This window comes from Capricornis sumatraensis, chromosome 11 (assembly GCF_032405125.1).
Source record: "Capricornis sumatraensis isolate serow.1 chromosome 11, serow.2, whole genome shotgun sequence".
Classification (NCBI taxonomy): Eukaryota; Metazoa; Chordata; class Mammalia; order Artiodactyla; family Bovidae; genus Capricornis; species Capricornis sumatraensis.
The window spans coordinates 15,389,742-15,407,144 of NC_091079.1; positions in this window are offsets into that span (position 1 = coordinate 15,389,742).

Here is a 17,403-nt window from a genome sequence, read left to right on the forward strand (position 1 = left end):
TGCTATAGCTACCACTTGGTTCCTTCAGATGTATTTATCTTAAAGAATATGGCATAAATATAACTATATATCTTAACTATTTGGTAAAATTATTTCCTAATATGTATTTGCTAGCTTAACTAGAATGTTAAATAGAAATGGAAATGGAAAATAATTAAATCTAATATATAAATAAAGCTTCCCAAAGTTTTAAATCTATTCTGTTTCTTAATGATTTTTCAGTCATATCAATTTATTTGTTCTTTTACTTGTACATAATGATTTGATACATGTATATAATGCAAAATGATTGCCATAATAAGGCTAGTTAACATATCCATCACCTCACATAGTTTCTTTCTTTTCTTTTCTTTTTTTTTTTTTGTGGTGAGAATTTTTAGCATCTATTCTCTTAGTATCATTCAGGTACATAATGCAGTATTGTAAACTATAGTCACCATGTTATACATTAGATCCCCAAAACTTATTCATTTCATAATTGTAAGTTTGAACTTTTTGACCAACATTTCCCCCATTTTTCCCACCCCTCAGCAGCTGGGAACAACGAAGTTACTGTTTCTATGAGTTTGACTTCATGAAATTCTACATACAAGTGAGAACATACAGTAACAAAAGATAATTAGTTTTTTACACAGAAGAAAAAATGAGGTCTCACAGAATAGTGGGGACACTGAGACATAAGTCAATTCCTATTTAGATATCTACTGATAGTTTCAAGAAAAATAGGACTTCCCTGGTGGCTGAAATGGTAAAAAATTTGCCTGCAATACAGGAGACCCAGGTTTGACCCCTGGGCCAGGAAGATCCCCTGGAGAAGAAAATGTCAACCCATTGCAATACTCTTGCTTGGAGAATTCCATGAACAGAGGAGCTAACATGGTGCAGTCTATAGTGTTGCAAAGAGTCAGACATGACTAAGAGAGTAACACTTAGAAGAAAAATAAAAAGAGGGTAAATATTAGAGTGACTATAGTGGGGTTTTGGAATACGGGTCTTTTTTGAAGTTAGTCAGGGAAGGCCTCACTCTTAAAATTACATTTAAACAGAAAGCTGGTTAAATGTAATGAGGAAGAAAATTTTGTGGGAATGACTTGTGGCCTGGGCTTCTTGGTGTTTTGGTTTTGTTGTTTAGTCCCTAAGTCATGTCTGACTGTCACCTCATGGACTGTAGCCTGACAAGTTCCTCTGTCTGTGGGATTTTCCAGGCATTAATACTGGAGTAAGTTGCCATTTACTCCTCCAGGGGGTCTTCATGACCTAGGGATTGAACCTGAGTCTCCTGCATTGAAAAGTGGATTCTTTAGTGCTGAGCCACCAAGGAAAACGTGTTTGTTATTTGGATACTATTTGAACAGAGTGATCAAATGAGTGAGGAGAAATGAGTAAGAGATGTGCTAAGAGGGGCTGCTGAAAGCCAAACGAGGAGAACTGGAGAGTATAGCTGCATTGAAACAACATTTTGCTTTGAGTTTTTTTTTTTTTTTTTTTTTAATCAAAGGATACATGCTTTAGAGACTTTTGTTGTTTTCTGTCAAGCCTCAACATGAATCAGCCATAAGTATACTTATATCCTCTCCCTTTTGAACCTCCCTCCCATCACCCTTCCAATCCCAACCCATTTAGGTTCATAAAGAGCCCCTGTTTGCATTACCTGAGCCATACAGCAAATTTGTGTGGCTATCTGTTTTACATAGGGTAATGTAAGTCCCCATGTTCCTCTTTTCATACATCTAATTCTCTCCATCCCTCTCCCATTGTCCATAAGTCTATTTTCTATGTCTGTTTCTCCATTGCTGGCCTGTAAATAGGTTCTTTGGTACCATTTTTCTAGATTCCATATACGTGTTAGAATACAACATTTATCTTTTTCTTTCTGACTCACTTCACTCTGAATAATAGGTTCTAGGATCATCCAACTCATTAGACTGATTCAAATGTGTTCCTATTTGTGGCTGTGTAAATTCTGACACAGATATAAATACCAGACCATCTGACCTGCCTCTTGAGAAATCTGTATGCAGGCCAGGAAGCAACAGTTAGAACTGGACATGGAACAACAGACTGGCTCCAGATAGGAAAAGGAGTACGTCAAGGCTGTATATTCTCACCCTGCTTATTTAACTTATATGCACAGTACGTCATGAGAAAGGCTGGACTGGAAGAAACAAAAGCTGGAATCAAGATTGCATGGAGAAATATCAATAAACTCAGATACGCAGAAGACATCACTCTTATGGCAGAAAGTGAAGAACTAAAAAGCCTCTTGATGAAAGTGAAAGAGGAGAGTGAAAAGCTGGCTTTGAGCTCAACATTTAGAAAACAAAGATCATGGCATCTGGTCCCATCACTTCATGGGAAATAGATGGAGAAACAGTGGAAACAGTGTCAGACTTTATTTTTTGGGGCTCCAAAATCACTTCAGATGGTGACTGCAGCCATGAAATTAAAAGATGCTTACTCCTTGGAAGAAAAGTTATGAGCAACCTAGATAGTGTATTCAAAAGCAGAGACAATAGTTTGCTGACTAAGGTTCGTCTAGTCAAGGCTATGATTTTTCCAGTAGTCATGTAGGGATGTGAGAGTTGGACTATGAAGAAGGCTGAGCACCATATAATTGATGCTTTTGAACTGTGGTGTTGGAGAAGACTCTTGAGAGTCCCTTGTACTGCAAGGAGATCCAATCAGTCCATTCTGAAGGAGATCAACCCTGGGATTTCTTTTGAAGGACTGATGCTAAAGCTGAAACTCCAGTACTTTGGCCACCTCATGTGAAGAGTTGACTCATTGGAAAAGACTCTGATGCTGGGAGGGATTGGGGGCAGGAGAAGCAGGGGACGACAAAGGATGACATGGCTGGAGTGCATCACTGATGCAATGGACATGAATCTGAGTGAACTCTGGGAGTCGGTATTGGACAGGGAGGCCTGGAGTGCTGTGATTCTTGGGGTTGCAAAGAGTCGGACATGACTGAGTGATGGAACAGAACTGAATATTCCATTGTGTATATGTACCACAACTTCTTTATTCATTCATCTGTCAGTGGACATATAGGTTGCTTCCATGTTCTAGCTATTGTAAATAGTGGTGCAGAATATGGCTGTCTGGGGAAGCCTTATAAATAGCTGTGAAAAGAAGAGAAGCGAAAAGCCAAGGAGAAAGTGAAAGATATAAGCATCTCAATGCAGAGTTTCAAAGACTAGCAAGAAGAGATAAGAAAGCCTTCTTCAGCGATCCATGCAAAGAAATAGAGGAAAAGAACATAATGGGAAAGACTAGAGATCTCTTCAAGAAAATTAGAGATATCAAGGGAATATTTCATGCAAAGATGGGCTTGATAAAGGAAAAAATGGTATTGACCGAACAGAAGCAGAAGATACTAAGAATAGATGGCAAGAATACACAGAAGAACTGTACAAAAAAGATCTTCCCGACCCGGATAATCACGATGGTGTTATCACTCATTTAGAGCCAGACATCCTGGAATGTGAAGTCAAGTCGGCCTTAGAAAGCATAATTAAAAACAAAGCTAGTGGAGGTGATGGAATTCCAGTTCAGCTATTTCAAATCCTGAAAGATGATGCTGTGAAAGTGCTGCACTCAATATGCCAGCAAATTTGGAAAACTCAGCAGTGGCCACAGAACTGGAAGAGTCAGTTTTCATTTCAATTCGTAAGAAAGGCAATGCCAAAGAATGCTCAAACTACCATACAATTGTGCTCATCTCACACGCTAGTAAAATAATGCTCAAAATTCTCCAAGCCAGGCTTCAGGAATACGTGAACCATGAACTTCCTGATGTTCAAGCTGGTTTTAGAAAAGGCAGAGGAACCAGAGATCAAATTGCCAACATCTGCTGGATCATGGAAAAAGCAAGAGAGTTCCAGAAAAACATCTATTTCTGCTTTATTGACTATGCCAAAGCCTTTGACTGTATGGATCAAAATAAACTGTGAAAAATTCTGAAAGAGATGGGAACAGCAGACCACCTTACCTGCCTCTTGAGAAATCTGTATGCAGGCCAGGAAGCAACAGTTAGAACTGGACATGGAACAACAGGCTGGTTCCAGATAGGAAAAGGAGTACGTCAAGACTGTATATTGTCACCCTACTTATTTAACTTATATGCAGAGTACATCATGATAAATGCTGGGCTGGAAGAAACACATGCTGGAATCAAGATTGCCAGAAGAAACATCAATAAACTCAGATATGCAGATGACACCACACTTATGGCAGAAAGTGAAGAGGAACTAAAAAGCCTCTTGATGGAAGTAAAAGAGGAGAGTGAAAAAGTTGGCCTAAAGCTCAACATTCAGAAAATGAAGATCATGGCATCTGGTTCCATCACTCCATGGGAAATAGATGAGGAAACAGTGGAAACAGTGTCAGACTTTATTTTTTGGGGCTCCAAAATCACTTCAGATGGTGACTGCAGCCATGAAATTAAAAGATGCTTACTCCTTGGAAGAAAAGTTAAGACCAACATAGTAAGTATATTCAGAAGCAGAGACATTAGTTTGCTGACTAAGGTCTGTCTAGTCAAAGCTATGTTTTTTACAGTAGTCATTTATGGATGTGAGTGTTGGACTGTGAAGAAGGCTGAGAGCTGAAGAATTGATGCTTTTGAACTGTGGTGTTGGAGAAGACTCTTGAGAGTTCCTTGGACTGCAAGGAGATCCAACCAGTCCATTCTGAAGGAGATCAGCCCTGGAATTTCTTTGGAAGAAATGATGCTAATGCTGAAAGTCCAGTACTTTGGCCACCTCATGAGAAGAGCTGACTCATTGGAAAAGACTTTGATGCTGGGAGGGATTGGGGGTAGCAGAAGAAGGGGACGACAGAAGATGAGATGGCTGGATGGCGTCACTGACTTGATTGACACGAGTCTGAATGAACTCCTGGAGTTGGTAATGGACAGGGAGGCCTGGTGTGCCGTGATTCATGGGGTCCCAAAGAGTCAGACACGACTGAGTGACTGAATTGAACTGATCTGAAACAATGGGATACATGCGTCTTTTTCAATTTTGCTTTCCTTAGGGTATATGCCTAGGAATAGGATTGCTAAGTCATATGATAGTTTTATTCATAGTTCTTTAAGGAATCGCCATACCATCTTCCATAGTGGCTGTTTCAATTTATATTCCCACCAACAGTGCAAGAGTGTTTCCTTTTCTTCACTTCCTCTCCAGCTTTTATTGTTTGTAGACTTTTTGATGATGGCCATTCTGACTGGTGTGAGGTGATATATCATTGTGGTTTTGATTTGCATTTCTCTAATAATGAGTAATGTTGAGCATCTTTTCATATGTTTGTTAGCCATCTGTATGTCTTCTTTGGAGAAATGTCAGTTTAGGTCTTTTTCCCTCTTTTTGATTGGCTTTTTTTTTGTTTTGTTTGTTTTCCCTGGCATTGAGTTGTATGAGCTGCTTATCTATTTTGGAAATTAATCCTTTGTCTGTTGTTTCATCTGCTATTATTTTCTCCCATTTTGAGGGTTTTCTTTTCACCTTGATTATAGTTTCCTTTGCCGGCAAAAGCTTTTAAATTTAATTAGGTCTTTCTTGTTTACTTTTTTTTTTCTTTAATTTCTGTTACTCTAGGAGGTGGGTCATAGAAGATATTGCTTTGATTTATATCACTGAGTGTTCTGCCTATGTTTTTCTCTAAGAATTTTATAGTTTCTGGTCTGACATTTAGATCTTTAATCTATTTTGAGTTTATCTTGTGTATGGTGTTAGGAAATGCTCTAATTTCTTTTTTTCTTTTTCTTTTATTTTTTTGCATGTAGTTGTCCAATTTTCTCAGCAACATTTATTGAAGAGGGTTTCTTTGCCCCATTCTATATTCTTGCCTCCTTTGTTAAAAAATAAGGTACCCATAGGTGCATGGATTTGTCTCTGGGCTTTCTATCTTGTTTCATTGGTCTGTGTTTCCCTTTTTGTGCCAGTATCATACTGTCTTGATGACTGTAGCTTTGTAATATAATCTGAAGTCAGGAAGGTTGATTCCTCCAGCTCCATTCTTCTTTCACAAGACTGCTTTGGCTATTCGGAATCTCTTGTGTTTCTATATGAATTGTGAAAAATTTTTGTTCTGGTTCCATGAAATCTGTGACTGGTAATTTGATAGGGATCACATTGAAACTGTAGATTGCATTTGATAGTATAGTCATTTTCATAGTATTGATTCTTCCAACCCAGGAACACGGAATATCTCTCCATCTGTTTAAGTCATCTTTGAGTTCTTTCATCAGCATCTTATAATTTTCTGTGTATGGGTCTTTTGTCTCCTTAGGTAGTTTTATTGCTAGATTTTTAATTATTTTTCTTCCAATGGTGATTGTGAATGATTCCTTAATTTCTCTTTCTGATTTTTCATTGTTAGTACATATAGAAATGCAAGTGATTTCTGTGTATTGATTTTGTATCCTGTAACTTTGCTAAATTAACTGATCAGCTTCAGTAATTTTCTGATACTATCTTAAGGGTTTTCTATGTACAGAATCATGTCATCTTGCAAACAGTGAGAGCTTTACTTCTTCTTTTCTGATCTGGATTTCTTTTCTTTATTTTTCTTCTCTGATTGCTGTAGCTAGGACTTCCAAAACTATATTGGGTAATAGTGGTGAAAGTTGACACCCTTGTCTTTTTCCTGATCTTAGAGGGAATTCTTTCAGTTTTTCAGCATTGAGAATAATGTTTGCTTTAGGCTTATCATACATGGACTTTACTACATTGAGGTAGGTCCCTTCTAGGCTGATTTTTTGAAGAGTTTTAATCATAAATGGGTGCTGAATTCTGTCAAAGGCTTTTTCTGCCTCTATTGTGATTATCACGTGATTTTTATCTTTCAATTTGTTAATATGGTGTAATACATCAATTGATTTGCATATGTTGAAGAATCCTTGATCCCTGGAATAAACCCAACCTGATCATGCTGTGTGAGCTTTTTGATGTGTTGCTGAATTATGTTTGCTAAAATTTTGTTGAGGATTTTTACATCTATGTTCATCAGTGATATTGGCCTCTAGTGTTCCTTTTCTGAGTTGTCTTTGTCTGGTTTTGGTATCAGGGTGATGGTCACCTCATGGAGTGAGTTTGGAAGTCTTCCTTCCTCTGCAGTTTTTTGAAAGAGTTTTAGAAGGCAAGATATTCGCTCTTCTCTGAATATTTGATAGAATTCTCCTGTGAAGCCATATGGCCCTTCACTTTTTTTTTTTTTTTTTTTGAGGTTTTGGATCACAGCTTCAATTTTAGTGCTTGTAATTGGGTGGTTCATAATTTATATTTCTTGGTTCAGTTTTAGAAGATTAAACTTTTCTAAGAATCTTCCATTGCTTCCAGATTATCCATTTTATTGCCATATAGTTATTCAAAATAATATCTTATAATCCTTTGTATTTCTTCATTTTCTGTTGTAACCATGCCTTTTTCATTTCTAATTTTGTTGATTTGATTCTTCTCTCTCTCTCTTTATTTTTTTTTCTTGATGAATCTGAAGAACAGTTTGTCAGTTTTGTTTATCTTCTCAAAGATGCAGCTTTTAGTTTTATTATTTTTACTCTTTTTTTGGTTGTTGTTATTTGTTTGTTTGTTTCTTTTTCACTTATTTCTGCTTGGATCTTTATGATTTCTTTCCTTCTGCTATTTTGTTTTTTCCTTTTTTTCCAGTTGTTTTAGGTGTAAAATTAGGTTGTCTACTTGATGTTTTTCTTGTTTCCTGAGGTAGGATTGCATTGTTATAAACTTCCCTCTTAGAACTGCTTTTGCTGCATCCCATAGGTTTTGAGTTGTCATGTTTTCATTATCATTTGTTTCTAGAATTTTTTTTTATTTCCTTTTAATTTCTTTAGCAACCTGTTGGTTATTTAGAAATATGTTGTTTGATCTCTGTGTGTTTGTGTATCTTAACAATATTTTTCTTGTAATTGATATATTGTCTCATAATGTTCTGGTCAAAGAAAATGCTTGATACAATTTTAATTTTCTTTAATTTACTGAGGTTTGATTTCTGACCCCAAATGTGGTCTATCCTGGAGAATACTTCATGTGCACTTGAGAAGATGTATTCTTCTGCATTTGGATGGGGTGTCTTGAAGATATCAATGAGATCCATCTCATCTAATGTAGCATTTAAGACTTGTGTTTCCTTGTTAACTTTCTGTTTTACTGATCTGTCCATTGGTGTGAGTGGGGTGTTAATATATCCCACTATTATGGTGTTACTGTCAGTTTCTCCTTTTGTGTTTGTTAGTGCTTATCTTATATATTGAGGTGCTCCTATGTTGGGTGCCTAGATATCTACAATTGTTATATCTTCTTCCTGGATTGATCCCTTGATCATCATGTAGCATCCTTCCTTATCTCTTGCAATTTTCTTTAAGACCTGTTTTATCTGATATGAGGACTGCTACTCCAGATTTCTTTTGCTTGCCATTTTCACGGAATATAATTTTCCACCTTCTCATTTTCAGTCTATATGCCTCTTTAGGGCTGAAGTGGGTTACTTGTAGACTAAATATATATATGGGTCTTATTTTTGTATCCATTCAGCCAGTCTGTGTCTTTATTGGAGCATTTAAATCATTTACATTTAAAGTAATTATTAATATATATGTTCCTATTGTTATTTTAATTGTTTGGGGTTGATTTTGTAGATCTTTTTCTTTTTCTTGTATTTCTTGACTCTATAAGTCCCTTTAATGTTTGTAAAGCTGGTTTGGTGGTACTGAATTCTGTTAAATTTTGCTTGTCTGAAAAGCTTTTTTTCTTTCATCAATTTTGAATGACATCCTTGCCAGGTACAGTGATCTTGTTTGTAGATTTTTCCCTTTCAGTAGTTTAAATATATCTTACCATTCCTTTCTGGCCTCTAGAATTTCTTCTGAAAGGTCAGCTGTTAGGTGTTTGGGGTTTCCCTTTTATGGTGCTTGTTGCTTCTTCCTTGCTGCCTTTAATATACTTTCTTTGTGTTAAGTCTTTGTTACTTTTATTAGTATGTGTCTTGGTATGTTTCTCCTAAAGTTTATACTGTATGGAACACTTTGGGCCTCTTGAGCTTGACTGACTATTTTCTTTTCCATGTTTGGAAAATTTTCAACTATAATCCTTGGACTGCAAAGAGATCCAACCAATCCATTCTGAAGGAGATCACCCCTGGGATTTCTTTGGAAGAAATGATGCAAAGCTGAAACTCCAGTACTTTAGCCACCTAATGCGAAGAGTTGACTGTTTGGAAAAGACTCTGATGCTGGGAGGGATTGGGGGCAAGAGGAGAAGGGGATGACAGAGGATGAGATGGCTGGATGGCAACACTGACTTGATGGACGTGAGTCTGAGTGAACTCTGGGAGTTGTTGATGGACAGGGAGGCATGGCGTGCTGCGATTCTTGTCATCGCAAAGAGTTGGACACGACTGAGTGATTGAACTTAACTGAACTGATAATCTCTTAAAATATTTTTTCATACTCATTCTTTGTCTCTTCTTCTTTATCTTCCTTATAATTTGAGTGTTTGTGTGTTTAATATTGTCCCAAAGGTCTCTGAGCCTATCCTCAGTTCTTTTGATTGTTTTTACTTTAATCTGCTCTTTAGAAATTATTTCCAACATTTTATCTTCCAGCTCACTGATTTGTTATTATGCTTTATATGTTCAGCTATTTATTCCTTCTAGAGTATTTTTAACTTAAGTGATTGTATTGTTTGCCTTTGTATGTTTATTCTTTAATTCTTCTAAGTCTTTGCTAATTGATTCTTGCATCTTCTCCATTTTTTTTCCAAGGTTTTCAATCATCTTTGCTATCATTATTCTGAATTCTTTTTCAGGCAGTTTGCCTATTTCATTTATTTGGACTTCTGTGTTTCTAGTTTTCTCCTTCATTTGTGTAGTCTTTCTCTGCCTTTTCATTATTATTAATATTTTTTAACTTATTGTGTTTGAGGTCTCTTTTCCCGGACTTCAAGGTTGATTTTTTTCTCCTTTGTTTTCTGCCGTCTTAAGTTTGGTCCATTGGTTTGTGTAAGCTTCATATACGGTGATATTTGTGCTAAGTTTTTGTTTGCTTTTCCTCTGATAAGGAAGGCTGATTGAGGTGGTAATCCTATCTGCTGAAAGGTTAGTATATTTGTTTTGTTTGTTGTTTGGATGAAGTGTCCTGCACAGGGTGCTACTGGTGGTGGGGTGATGCCAGGTCTTGTATTCAGGTGGTTTCCTTTGTGTGAGTTCTCACTATTTGATACTCTCTAGGGTTAGTGCTCTGGTAGTCTAGGGTCTTGGAGTCAGTGCTCCCACACCAAAGACTCAGAGCTTGTTCTCTGGTAAGGAATGAAAATTCCACAGGTGTTATTTTATGGCATTAAGTGAAATTAAAATAAATATCTATTATAAATGAAGGAAAAGCCAAAGATGAACCCCAGAGTAATGGCAGTTACAAATCAGGTAAATAATAATTAAAATAATTAAATATACACATATACATATACATCCACGAGCAACGTCAAAACAGTGCATCAAAAACAAAGTACAGTAGATTGATCTGGTGAGCAAAGGAAATGAAAAATTATATTTCCCATTTAAGTACAAAAACTTCTAATACACAAACTAGAAAACGAAACTAAATCAAAGTGCCAAGTGGGGAATAAAGCAATGAAAACAAAACTAACAAATACATTGAAATGAAGGGAAAGATGAGATGAAAGGAAAGAAAGAATAAATATGCAAAGTTAAATTGAGATGAAAGGAAAGAAAGAATACATATGCAAAGTTAAATTGAGGTAGATGAAGAAGATTTATATATATTAAAGATTAACTGCAAGGGGGAAAGAACAGTAGGGAAGTCAAACAAAGGAACAAATTCAAAAAAAATTATAATAGGTTAAAAAATTTTAAATTATAAAACAGAGAAAAAAAGGGAAGAAAAAGATAAAGAAAGAAAATTCCACAGAACTACAAAAGCCAAACATAAAGACAGAAATTTATAATAAAAATAAAATAATTTGACTGAATATACATATGACATATACATATACACCCATAAGCAAAATCAAAGCAGTCTAATAAAAATAAAGTACAATAGATTTACCGAGTGAACAAAGGAAACCAAAAATTATGTCTACTAGAATGAAACTAACTAAAGCACAACCTGAAAAACAAAACTAAAGCAAGGTACCAACTGAGGAATAAAGAAATGAAAATAATATTAACAAACATTTTAAGAAGAAAGGAAAGGAAAGAAAGAATATATATATAAAGTTAAATAAAGATAGATGAACAAGGTTTATATACATTAAATATTAAATGCAAGGGGAAAAGAACAGTAGGAAGAGTAAACAAAGGAATAAATGTAGAAAAAAATAATATGTTTAAAAATTTAAAATTAAAAAAAGAGGAAAAAAAAAAAAAAAAAGGAAAGCACCACAGAACTGCAAAAGTCCAACATAAAGGCAGAGGTTTATAGTAACTATAAAAAAAAAAAAAAAAATGACTGAGAAAAAAAAATAAAGCTCAAAAGCTTAATTAGATTTCATAGTGCCAATAAAATTGACAACTACAACGGGGTGAGGGGAGGGGAAAAAAAGAAAAAAAAAATCCAAAAGAATCTACAGAACAAGTCAAAATATAAGAATAACATGCTTTTCTTGAGTCACTGTTGTCAGAGTCCTTTGCCTCGCTGGGAGTCACAGTCTATCTCACCTCACTAGGATGCCCTCCAACACTTTGCTGATCTCTGGTCCTGCTGTGGGGGCATCTCAAAGTCTGATCTGGTCCTACTCTTGTGTGTTCTTGTCTCCAATGTCTACAGCTATCAGAACCAGTGTGTTTTCTTTGGTGGGAGCTCTCAGTGACTTTTATATATTCCGTAGACATAGAATATGCCTAGTTGATCATGTGGATTTAATCTGCAGCTTGTACAGCTATGGGAAGCTTTTGGGTCTTCTTCCTTAGCCACACTGCCCCTGGGTTTCAAATTGTGGCTTTATTTTCACCTCTGCTTGTGGGTCATTCACTTGGGTTTTCTCCAGAGGCTGCCCTAGAGGAATTGGGTCTGCCCTGTGAGGTCTAGGTGTGGAGGTGCTGAAACTATGAGTTGCAGGGGTTCTGGCAGACCCGGTATTCAGGGGAGTTGGTGGCTAGGGTAGCAGGGAATATAGTGCTCTAGTAGGGTATGGCAACCAGTAGGGGCCCATACACTCCAGCATTCTTGCCTGGATAACCCCTCTCTGACAGACAAGCCTGGCAGGCCACAGTCTACAGGGGCACAAAGAGTCAGACACTATCGAAGTGACCCTGTGCTCACAGGTGTAAGACATTTTTTGCCTGTGGCAGCTCTACCCCAGTGAGAGTTGAGAATGAAGGTCATGCAGCTGCTTGGCTAGCAGGGACTCTGATGGCCCCAAATATGCAGGGAAATGGACTGCTTCCACCATAGTAGTTATGGCCCTATCAAAGTCTTGTAGCTGGATATCGGAAGGCCTCTTTGGCCAATCTTTCTCCATAGGTCTGCCTGTTCAGGCACTTAAAGGGCTCCTTTGCCTGAAATTATTTTCTGTTGTTCAGCATTTCAGGCACATAGAGGGGTCCCCCTGGCTAGGGTCCTACTCTGTATATCTGTGCATCAGGCACTTAAAGGGGCACCCTGGGGGTGGGTCCTACTTTGTAGTTCAGTGTGTCTGTTGTTTGTTTGATGGGCTAGCCTCTCTATTGTTCAGCTGCCAGTGCTGGCATGTGGGGAGAGAGAGGCTATGGTGATGGCTCCACCCCTTACACATGACTCAGCAGTATTGCCTTGGATCCATGGCTGCCCCACTTTCCTCCACAGGCATTTCCCACCACAAGCTCGTCCCTCACATCCCTCAATCTGTCTCTCCATAGTAAACAACAGCCCTCTCCCTGGTATTGCTCCACAATCCCTAAACTCCAGCTCCCAGCCCCTATGACTTCCAGGGGACCTGTATTCCTGTCTAGGGTATGTATGGCTGCAACAAGTACTGTCTGATTCTCATTCTATTTAGGCTGCCGCAGATCAGCTGTTTCACTCTCAGCCTTAAGTATTTCTCCTCTGACTCAGACAATTACTCCGATGTGGGGATTGGAACCCCCACTAGCCAAGGGCAGGTCCAGTCCTCCTAACACTTGCATTTTTTCCGCCTAGTTCCTTCATCCTACTGAATTTTGCATGGTATATATATATTCTATTCCACTGGTATAGATATATTCTACCACATGGTATGCATGTGTGTGTGTATATATATATATAATTTTTTTTTTTTTCTATTCCACTGGTCAGGTACTCCTGTCCACTCTCAGCTGGTGTTCTGCATTAAATTCTGTGTCTGAAGGTGTATTCCTGATATATCCATGGAGAGAGATGTACTCCACATCCACCTACTCCTTCACCATCTTGTTCTCTCTTGCATCTTTTTAAAATAAGTGACATGAGAGATTCCCAAATGATTTTTAAAGGACGAGAGAGGGGGCGGTTCAGGATGGGGAACACGTGTATACTTGTGGTGGATTCATGTTGCTATATGGCAAAACCAATACAATATTGTAAAGTAAAAAAATAAATAAATAAAATAAATTTAGATATACAGCAGAGTTTTAAAGGTAGAATTGAGTGTTTCCTTACATCTTTTTCCACTTTCCTAAAATGTTAAAATCATAAATAACCATGGTACTTGTGTCAAAATTTTTTAAAAAAGAAATATTATTGGTACAGTGCCATCAGTTAAACTATAGACTTTATTCAGAATTCTCCCGTGCACCATGCTTCATTTGTTTGTTAAATCTTCTGTGATAATTTGTCCATTCTTCACTTTGTTTCATGACCTTAATCTGTTTGAAAAATACTAGTCTGGTGATTTGCAATATGTCACTCAGTTGAGATTTTCCTGATGTTTCTTCACGATCAAACTGAAGCTGTCACTTTGGGGAGGCACATTGAGAGGTGGCATGACCTTCTTATAGGATAGTTTCCATCAACATGAGTTATTGCTGGTAAATGTTCATCTTGATTTCTATTTGAAAAGTGATGTGACCTGACTTGTATTTAAAAGTGCTATGCTGGCTGCTGGTTTGAGAACAGACTGTAGAGGAACGAGGGTATAGCAGGGAGATCAGTTAGGATGCTTTATTAGATTGTTTTGATTTATTAAAAATAGCCCAAGTGAAAGATGTAATTTCCACAGGAATGTTAGTAATGAACGTGTTAAGAAGTGGCGGCATAGATTCCAGAAGGAACTCTTCATATATCCTGGAAGTAATACAGGAAAAATTTTCTGATGTAAACAAGGAACAGGAACATCTGGGATTTTATACGGAGAAACAGAAATAATGAAGTCATTTACTAGGAATATTCATGAAAGGAAAAGATGGAGGTACAAGTAGAAATTTGCTTTTAGTCATGTGAATTTTGAAGCACCTACTCAGTGCCCAGATGGACTAATTTCATAGAGTATGTTATAAGACACTGGAGTTTGTATTTGGACTGGAAATACACATTTAGGAGTCATTTGTGTATAAATCATATAGAAAATCATGAAACTACATGAGTTCACCTAGATAGTGAGTGAATGTATGAAACCTAAAGACACAGACTCAAAATCATTTCCTACATTTAACCCTATTTATTATCCTTTATTAGCAAGCACAGTGTTATGGTATGTCATTAAGACACGAATAGTAGTCAGTTTATTTATTGAACAACTATTTGTTGACTGCCCAGGACACAATTGTGAACCAACTAGGAAGGTTTTCTGTTCACATTGCATTTGTACTTTATACGCAGAGAATACAGAAGACAGTCAGCCAACAACGACATGAGGTTAAATCACTTGGTGTATTGGCAAGGATGAACATAAAACAATGAGAAGAAAGAAACTTACTGTTTTGTCCATGAAGGCCTGAGGGGATGGTATCAAGCTGAAACTTCAGTGTCAAGGAAGCGACTGAGAGGAAATATAAGTGGGATGGGTGAGTATAAAGATCTTTACAAGCACAAAATGAAGGGCCCCAGAAAATTAACGTCTAGGAGTTTATTCTGTGGAAACTTTCAATGCAAGGAACTTCAAAGAAGAAATTGCATCCTACTCAAGGAGAAAAATCTAGAAACACTTTAATGTTGTTAATATGAAACTAGGTAAATAATTAAGAATCACTGTAGTGGGAGGTATGATATAATATTTTATTTAATTACTAAGTTGTGTCTGACTGTTTGGGACCTCATGTACTTGTAGCCCACCAGGCTCCTCTATCCACGGGATTTCCCAGGCAAGAATAGTGGGTTGCTATTTCCTTCTATAGGGGATCTTCCCAACCCAGGGATTGAACCCAGGTCTCCTGCATTGTTGCCAGACATTTGATCTACTAGGGAAGTCCCAGTGGAAGGTATGGTAACCATTGAACAAGACAAAATATATCTATATGTGTTCATATATTAGCATACATTTTTATGTTTTTAAATATTATTTAGATATGAAAAATATTATTTGATAATATGTGGTCATAAACTCATTATTTTTGCTTTAAGAATAAAGATTCTATCCATATAATATTTCTCAAGGAATCTAAAGAAACCATTAGTAATGATTATCCATGAGTAAAACAGCTTGAGTCTTGCTCCTCCTTAGAAAGACTTCTGGGTAATTTCCAATATGTACCTAGTTTGTTTTTAAGGTAATTCCAGAAAGATTACTTTAAATGAGAAATATCATTAAAACCATGAAATGTGGACAGATCCAACTTGCACTGACATTTCCCTCTATATGCTGTTTCATTTTGTCCTTTTGTTTTCCTATTTAGCCCACATTCACACAGCTCCATCTCTGGAATAGCTTTATGGCCTATCATCATGTCTTTCTTAGATGGAATTTGCACTATGTCAATAATGCTCACGGTGAGCTGTTTGCAGCTGGTTAGCAGTTGCTGGACTGGGCTTGGAGAACAACCTAGATGCCCAAGACGGCAATGTTAATCTTGGTACACATATTGAAAATAGGAACAGGAAGGATAAGCAACAGAGGAGTAATCTGGAAAAGCTTAGAGGGCTTAAATTGACAATAAGTATAAAGAAGAGATTCAAAATGAATGAGTACATGGGATACAGAAAAGATATTTTCATCGGTTATTGCAAGAAAATGACATTTTAAATTCAAAGTTTTGAGATGGAAAATATCGTGGAATATTGCTGAAAATTCAAGGTGTTCAGAAGTGTTTTCCAAAGAGAAATGGGAGTGATTTTCTTCATAAACCTCTAGACAGAATTCTAATGTATATATTTCTTTTTTAAAAAAAATATTTAATTTTTAATATTTCATTCTAGTATAATTGATTTAAAATATGTGTTACTTTTAGGTGTACAGCACACTGATTCTGTTATACATACATATATCTATTCTTCAGGTTCTTTTCCCAAAAAGGTTATAAAATATTGAGTAGAGTTCCCTGTGCTGTACAGTATGTTCTTGTAGGTTACCTATAACATGTACAGTGCTGCATATTTATTAATCCCAAATTCCTAATTTATCTCTTCGCTCATTCCCCTTTGGTAACCATAGGTTTGTTTTCTATCTGTGAGTCATTTCTGTTTTGCAAATAAGTTCATTTGTATAATTATTTTTAGACTCCATATGTACACATTTTCTTGTGATATCTGTGTTTTTCTGTCTGGTTTACTTCATTTAGTATGAAAATATCTAAGCATATATTTTTGTGTTACAGGTAGTTCCCATCTTTCAGGAAATAAAGAGTATCCTGTGATTGGAAACTCCTTAGAGTAGGGGAAGTGAGCCCTCAACAAGCCACTCTTGTGGTCATAAGCCAGTCCAGAAAGCTCTGCCAACTGCAGCCACCTAAGTGAGTTTTCAGTTTCCTCAAGATGCTTTGCTGACTGACACCCACTTCAGTCCCTCAGCCTTCGTGCTGGGCCAGGGTCAGGAGTGCACCTGAGATAGTGAGCTGATACTCTTTACAAGATGTCCTTCTGTGCCTGAGACTCATCCTTTTATTTCCAGTGCAGTGGAGCTGAATATCCGAGATCTCTGTTTTACTTTTTTCATAGCTTCAGCTGTTTTAAATGCTTAAGAGATTGTGAGGATTGACATGTAGATAATGAATATTTTAAATAGTTGATTTTTATAGGGTGACTAAATTTCTGATCTTAATTATACTTTCAAATATCCTTGTAGTTCATGGTACTTTGCTTAAATTGTATTTCTTTTTGCCTATGAAGAATATTGAATGACTGGCAGTGACCCCTAAGAATAAATGAGTATTTAATGGCAATATTGCAAATGAAGAGGGAATCAAACTTGCATTATGAACTAGAAATTATTGTTAAAAATACAACCATACAACAATCTTAATACATATTAATATGGTATATATTACAGTTAATAATATATTATT